Source organism: Lactuca saligna, chromosome 1 (assembly GCF_052625555.1).
Source record: "Lactuca saligna cultivar CGN05327 chromosome 1, ASM5262555v1, whole genome shotgun sequence".
NCBI classification, from domain to species: Eukaryota; Viridiplantae; Streptophyta; class Magnoliopsida; order Asterales; family Asteraceae; genus Lactuca; species Lactuca saligna.
In genome coordinates, this window is record NC_136417.1 from 73,491,817 (window position 1) to 73,499,357 (window position 7,541).

A 7,541-nucleotide genomic window follows, 5' to 3' on the forward strand; every position below is an offset into this window, starting at 1 on the left:
TTTATACTAGTGAGCTCCTAGGGTTTCACCCTAAAACCCTAATTGGATAACTTAGCCTCAAAGCAATCCAATATCCCTTCTAGATAAGGCCTTGGACGATTTCTAGGTGATCCACATTCCTAAAATCATCCAACCCATATCCATAAGGGTTATCAGCTCAAAATACAACTTTCACACATTTGACAGTTTATGCCCCTTTATCCAATTAATCTCTTTAAGTCACCAAATTAATTCCTAATTAATTTATGACTTATATTAATCAAATGATATTATTATTCCTTTAACATATTATCCTTATAATACATTAATAATAATATATATTCTCTTAAAATCACCCTGTCAAGTTGCTATGGTGAAGGCAACCCAAAAGGAACATGCACCATCAGGTCAAGTACTTACCAAATATAGTTACAGCCTTAGACACTAATCCAACAATAATATGGTGAGTAATTAGACAATATTGTGTAAATACCTGCATGGGTGGGTTTCACTTTCCCATCCTTTAGATCCTGCAAGTACTTAGGGCAGTTTCGCTTCTAGTGCCCCTTGTCTTGGAAATAGTAGCAATCAGCATCCTTGGGAATGGCAGAAGGAGTGACAGAACTGCTTTTGGTCCTTGATGAGGAGCCTTCAAGAGACTTTCTCTTGGTACCCTTCGAATGGGACTTCCTCTTTTTCCCTTTGCCTTGCCCGATAGCCAAAACAAGGGTAGATGTTGGAGTAGGAGTAGTAGAGTAACAACCGACTTACCCTTAAGACCGGTTTCAGTGGTCTTCAAGAGTCCTTGAAGTTTGCTAAGAGTAACTTCCTCCTTATTCATATGATATGTCATACGAAATTGGTCATAACAAGAAGGTAAGGAATGCAAAATGATGTCAATTGCCAACTCCTCAGGGAAGTTCACATTCAGCTTGAGCAAACGATCCACATACCTTTGCATCTTTTGCTTGTGGCCCGTGATGGATTCACCATACTTCATGCGGGTTGTTATCATGGAGGAGATTATTTCATACCGCTCCTGACGAGCACTCTGATGGTACCTTTCCATCAGATCTTGGTGCATCTCAAAAGGGTATAAGTCCTCATAGGACTTTTGGAGCTCGGCTGTCATTATGGCCATCATGATGCATGCTACCTTAGTAGCATCTCTCTCATGTGTCCTGAATTCAGCGATCTCCTCAGGAGTAGCAATGGACTCATCAAGCTCCTTTAACTCCTTATCGAGGACATATTCCTAGTCCTCATAACGAGTAACCATCTTGATGTTCCTACTCCAGTCCATGAAGTTGGAACCATCAAAGATGACTCTCCCACAAAGATTCATGAGAGAGAAAGAGCCAGTTGGGTTAGAGCCCGAAGCATTGGTGTTGGAAGACATCTGAAAGAAGAAAGCAAGTTTAGATTAGATATATAGAGTCCTTAATAAGACACCCAAATGTAATATTAAGGCTAGGATCCAATCACAATATATTATACTTAGAAGAGGGATGCAGTAATCTAAGTAATAACATATTTGAAAGGTAGGTGAATGACGATTCACCAATTTCCACCATGAAAAACGAACTGAATTATTAGGTTTTAATTGGATTTGAAATTCCTAGATTCTTTTTAGATTCATTGAACTTTTCAATGGCATGTTTTAATCTCGATTGTGCCCTTCAAGTTTTGTAACTGGGATGCCAAAGATCACAAAACAAGGTGTGAATAACCATACTAATTCACTTGGTGCCCTTAATATTATCACCTAATCAATGTGCCGGTTAACCACACATGCTCCATTGATCTATGACAAACATTAAGTCACCCTTCGTGATCCTTACTAGTCCAAGTTAGTGTGCTGGTTAACCACACACGCTCCACCAACGACTTGGTAAGGTACGAAGTGTGAATTCCATGGACTAGCACCATGTTCACATTTTTCCTAAAGTAACTAAGATTGGGAATTAAAATATTTAGTTACTTTATAATAATCATTATACTTTTAATGAGGATTTAAAGTCATTGTCCTACCCGTTCGGCTAACGACCCTCCACCGATCAAGGAAGTGGTGGGTGAGAGTGGACACCCATTAAGCTGCCATTTGATAGGCAACAACCTTATACCCCGCTTATTGACCGGCTTCGTGAATGAGGCCTACTAATGGTAGAACGACTTATTCTTATACATATATATAATAATTAACCATTAATGTTATAAATAGTATAAGTGTAGAATATTAACTATTAAAACTCTAAGGGTTGGAATTAAAGTTTATTAAAGTGTGTGAAACTTTACAAATTCCAAAACTTGAGGGCAAGTTTTGTAAATATCCAAAACTTTTCATTTCATAACTTATGAATTAAAGGTTCATAAAAATGAAGACTCTTCATTTTTATGTAACTTATGTGTTTAAATGTGTGTTTAAAAGAAGTGACCTTTGGATATCCATAACTTGAGGACAAATTATGGACTCCATTAAAACACATAAATGATCAAGAATTAACCCTAAACAATTCAACAAATAATTCCTATCATCTTCTAAATTCATAAGAACATGAACATGATCATCAAAGTTTCAAGAATTATATGAACACATACAAAGCATGAAATTTTGATATAGGCTATTGTAAATGGATTAGAACAACCATTACACCAACTAAAACAAGTTTTAAAACACCAAAACAGTTTAGGGTAATGTTTCTAGTCCATTTCCAGCAGCAAAAGTCGAAAATCTGCATTATGAGGCTCCTACTCGTCGAGTGCACGAACCTACTCGGCGAGTAGGATGAGTTTACACATGAACTCGACGAGTCCCCCCCATGGACTCGGGGAGTTCATCAGGCAGACAACAAAAAAATCGACTTTTTTCACTATTTTGCATGAAGTATCAAACAAACAAGCCTAGGCTCTGATACCAATATTGGATTTTGAGCATTCTAACACTTCCTAAGTGTACATACAACCCTAATAAACCTTGGATCTATGTTTGTCTAAATACATGCAAAATTTGTTTTCCAAGGTTTATAACTTATCTAGCATGGCATGGGGAACTTTTAAACATAAAAGGAACTAGATGAATTACATACCTTTTGATGAGTGTTGATTCTTTGGAGTTTGAGAGCCAAGCACCAATAATGTGAATGCCTCAAATGGAAATCACAAATGACCACAAACTTGGAAAACTTTATGAGAGAGTATACACACTCTTAGAAATCGGCCACACCTTACACACACACTAAGGTGCTATTTCATGCAACATAAGCTTGTTTATATAGTATGCATGGTTAGGGTGAAACCCTAATAACCCATGTCTTTTCCTTTCCAAGGATCCATGGGTTAAAAGCTCCATGGATCATCCATGGACTTCCATATAAGCTTAGCCCATTAACAAATGAGTATTAGCCTACACCATATAAATATAATAGCCCATGATTTAATTAGTCTTCCTTTTTAAATTAATTCATAATTAATTCAAGATTAAAACTAATTAATAACATGACTTTATATTAATATATTATAACTTATAATATATTAATAAATCGTAAGTATACAATTCTCATAAAATTATCCATAAATAGTTTGGGTGAAGTGCAACCCAAATGGACCATGCCGGGTCGGGTCAAGTATATACCAAATAAGTTATGGACTTAGACACCTTATCCAACAGATATACAGGTTGATGATCACCTGAAATACGTGGAGAGGCCTGTGGCCATCTTAGAAAAGAAGAGGAAGATTTTGCGGAACAAGGAAATACCTTTGGTGAAGGTGCAGTGGGAACACCGGAAGGGATCTGATTGGACATGGGAACCGGAGGCAGAGATGCGCGAGCACTACCCAACGTTGTTTATTCCAGAGGACTTTGAGGATGAAGTCTAGTTCAAGTGGGGGAGAGTTGTAATGCACCGATTCCCAGGTATTAAATTAATTAAGGATTTCTTTAGTTTTTAAGCCCTACTCGACGAGTAAAGGATGCCCGACTCGTCGAGTAGCGTCGACGCGGGATCGCGAAATTAGTGATCTACTCGCCGAGTCCATAAAGGGACTCGACGAGTAGGAGCTGGCAGAAGAAACCCTATGTCCCGGGTTCTGCACTCTATTTAAGGAGGCATAAGCCTCATTTGGCCTCCTTGCAGTCAGTAAGAGCTCATAGAAAACCCAAACCGTGTATTGTGTCATTCTTGTGCATTGTAAGCTTGGAAGGAGGGCTTTGTGGGAGGAAGAACTTGGAGAACAAGGGGATAGGAGCGAGGAAGGAGTGGAAATCCGAAATCTACCTCAGTTAGCACCCATTGAAGGTATCAAGTCGACATCTTTATCTCTTTTCCCTTCTAGATCTCATATGGTGGAAATCTAGGGTTTTTATGGTTTGAATAAGGTGATATTGCAAGGCATGAGCTAGATCTGAAGTTGTAACTTCAGATCTGGACCTTTACCGAGTTCTAGATTCATAAAGTTCCTATCTTGGTCGTGAATGAGGCCCCCCTTATGCATGAAACCCATTAAGAGCTTAGTTTTGGCATTAAGAACCTTTTTAACCATGCATGCACATAAAGTTTGCAACTTTACACGAAAGGCATGCCCTAGGAGCTTAGATCTGTAATTTGGAGCCATTGCATGGCTTAAAATGGGTCTATATGGCTTAAGGACTGAAGGAACTCGGCGAGTCGCAAGGGCGACTCGGCAAGTCATATGAAGATACCCGTGAACTCGACGAGTTGGATGAACAACTCGGCGAGTCCGATGAAGATTGCCATAGACTCGGCAAGTCGGATGAGTTTTCCCCAAGTTAGGAATGCATGTGTATTGACGTGTTACTAAAAGGAAACTCGACGGGTGGCATAAGGCCTTAATCGAGAATCATGGGAACTCGACGAGTCACCCCGGTGACTCGGCGAGTGGGTAAGGATTTCAAGGAACTCGATAAGTAGCCGAGGGTACTCGACGAGTTAAGGTCAACATGGAATGTTGACCTTGACTAAGAACTTTGACTTTTACCAGGGTTAACTAGTTGGGTTATGAAGTACACTGTGAGGATGAAGACTTATGAACATGTCCGTATTATGGTAATAGGTGGTGGAGTCTTTGACGAGAGATTGGAGAGCTGTGATTTATTTGCCGAGATGATATTTATGAGGTGAGTTATCCTCACTATACTAAGGGGTCTAAGGCGCCAAGGTCGGCCCATTTGATATGTAAAATTGAGCTGTGTTAGATGTTGAGTATGTTCTCGTGTTGCATGTTAGTGGTTATGCCTGTAGGTAGGTCTGTAGGACTACCGGTGATGTTATATGATTATTGCATGCTCGATTCTTGTAATTTAAGTGTTCGTTACATGGGATGGGTCGATGTTGTACTGCTTCGTGTGGTAGCCAACAAACCCTAGGAGCATTCCAGTTATGGGCTAAGGGAGACTCGTACTGTGGGCTCGGGAGCATTCCAGTTACGTGCTAAAGGAGACTCGTACTGTGGGATCGTGGGTATTACAGTCTGTAGGGTTGTGGACCCGTTGTGTGCTGTTTTGTTCAGTTGTAATGATATGTTATTGTTGACATGATTATGTGGACTGTATGTGTATCGGTATTTTGGGGGTAACTCACTAAGCTTTCGGGCTTACAGTTTCAGTTTATTGTTTCAGGTACACCAAGAGATCGCGGCAAGGCAAAGGCATGATCATATAACTCCTCTTGTTATGTTATGTTTCTGGGAAATACTCTGATAATTAATATTTTGAAAACAAAGTTGTAATGTTTTGATGAACTTGACATTTTTTAAAAAGTTTAAATCGGTTTGAAATTTTGGATGTTAAACAAAAACCGCTCGATCTAAAATTCGAGTTTCGGGCCATGCACTGCCTTGCCAAATCTTAGAAATTCATAATTTCCTCATACGAAGTCATATTTGGGCGTTCTTTTTATGCACGCTCTCGGTTTAACATATACTACAACTTTTGTTTAGATCACTAAGGCCAAAAAGTCCTCTATCATAAATACACTATTTATGTCTCTTGGTGTGGTGCCGGTTTTACCGTAAAACTTCGACGGACCATAACTTCTTCGTTATAACTCGGATTTTGGCGTTCTTTATATGTACAAAACCCTTGTAACATATAATACCACTTGGTTAAGATTAATCCTTCTAAGTAATATTCCATCAATAACTCATTTTTTATGTTTATTGTCTCTAAATTGACTAGCCCGAATCTGCGGGCGTTACATACTTTAAGTGTTAACACAAAATGGCAACGTACTTATATATTGTCACAACTAGTATTTTAAGGCTAGGAAATTATGTCCATGTGTAATCAACTTTTGATGTATCATCTAACCTAAGTATGATGGTATACATGTTATTCATTCAACAACAACAATTCGAATCAAAATTCATTGGTGAAGACATAAACCTAATTCAATGCACTACAATCATTCAACTTTGGGCTTGTAACCCTAACTTCCCAGTTCAAGCCTACTAATGGATCAAATTTCTTTTATTGGGCAGAATGGGCCAATAAACCCTCAACTTGATTCTTATGGGCTGAAAACACATATCCTTGCTCTTTTTTGGGCCGTAAGCTCATATGCGGGCCCACATGGATCGAAAATCCCAAATGGGCCAATGTTATATCAAGCCCAAGATGTATGTTCTTCTATTCTTTCTCCTATTTCCAGTGTTAATAAAAAAAGGAAAAGAAGGTGATTATTTAGAGTGGTACCTCATTAAAAACTACCAAATAACAAAGTAATGTCTAACAAATTTCCATGCACCCAACATGTGACCCCCATGCAAAGACCAACCTACTCTCTCTCTCTCTCTCTCTCTCTATTCTTATTTATGCTAAAGACCATTCTCTCCCTCACCAAAATCATTCAAACTTCATTCCACTTTTAAATCCCTCTCTAAACCCTCAAGAACTCCTCCATTTTGTTTCATGAACCCGTGAGGTGGTGTGTGTTTACAACAAGTTTTTATCAAGTTCGTCCTTTTTGGTAAGTTATGAGCACACTCAAGATGTTGTATTCCATTTTATGTTAAGGATTTACTCTCATAACTACCTTCATTTCGTGTTTAAGCTTCTTAGAACTTCCTAAGTTCGAAACTCTTCCTAAAGGAGCTTGTTAGGCCGAAAACTCCTTCAAACTTCTCTTCAAGAGCCAACTAACACTAAGGTGAGCTTCATACCCCCTTGTGTTCGGTTTTACTATGTTTTGGGGGGAGAATACAAGTTGGTTTTGTGTTAAATCTAAGTGTTTATGCATGCTTGTGTGTATTTTCATGATATGTTGTGCAAATATGTTATGAATATGTGTAAAAACCTTATAAACTCAATATATCCTTCAAGACTTGAAAATATTAGCAAAAAAAGTTACTTTATGTAACTCATCATGATTGTTGAAAGGATAAAACATGTTAAGGGATACTTGAAAACTAAATAAAACCTTATAAGGGGCCAAATCAGACAAATAGGCAAAAAGTGAGCCTTATTATGAGACTCACGGTTTTAAAGGGGCGAAAAGAGTCATTTTTGGATAAAAATGGGTTTTTATGACATTCACGGTTTTGTA